The 724-nt window shown below is 31.1% G+C and overlaps 1 long non-coding RNA gene across 7 annotated transcripts in view; it reads right to left on the bottom strand.

The window, feature by feature from the left end:
* Positions 1 to 724, bottom strand: part of LOC105477232 (uncharacterized) — a 392,595-nt gene that overhangs the window by 281,065 nt on the left and 110,806 nt on the right. The window lies entirely within an intron of this gene.

The following is a 724-nucleotide window of genomic DNA, read 5'->3' as shown; positions in this document are numbered from 1 at the left end:
CTATAAAGACCAAAAAAAAAAGAGATATAAGAAGGTTGTAAAACAATTTCCGAGCAGTGGTCATTTTTGCAGAAGTAGAGTCAGAGGAGTGGAGCTACTATATAATTCTGATGTGTTTGATTTTTTAATTATGATAATATATTGTTTTATAATAAAAAAAAAAAGTAAAATAATCTTTAAAGAAAAGAGAAGATCTGAAGAAGCACACTAATGTTCACCTTGAATGTTCCAATCCAAATATACTCCCACCTTATTAATGAACAGCATAAGTGATAAGATAAGGTGAAGAGATGGAGATAAACGTTATAGAGCTTGCTGCAATATGAAAAATGAAGAAATTTTTGCAAAGACGGTTTAAAGAAAAAAAAATGAGGAGTATGTACCTTTTAATCTGGACCTTGACCTTAACCTATGCAAGTGGAGAAAATAAGTGTGTTATCTTGAAAAGATATGAAATGGCATCACATGATATGCCATCTACTAATGTTGGCATTCATTCATTCGACAATTTTTTTAAACATCTACTATATGCCAAGTATTTTTCTAGGCACTGAGAATTAGTAGTGAATAAAACAGGTAAAATATTATTGTCATCACTGAATTACATTTAGTTGAGGGAAATAGACACTAAACACTAAATCATTTAATAAAACAAGGTATGGTGATAAGTGCATTGGAGAACAATTAGGAAAGGGCAACTGGAAGTTCAGTAGGTAGTGAGGAG

Source organism: Macaca nemestrina, chromosome 3 (genome assembly GCF_043159975.1).
Source record: "Macaca nemestrina isolate mMacNem1 chromosome 3, mMacNem.hap1, whole genome shotgun sequence".
NCBI classification, from domain to species: Eukaryota; Metazoa; Chordata; class Mammalia; order Primates; family Cercopithecidae; genus Macaca; species Macaca nemestrina.
This window is presented reverse-complemented; position numbering and strand designations above follow the sequence as displayed.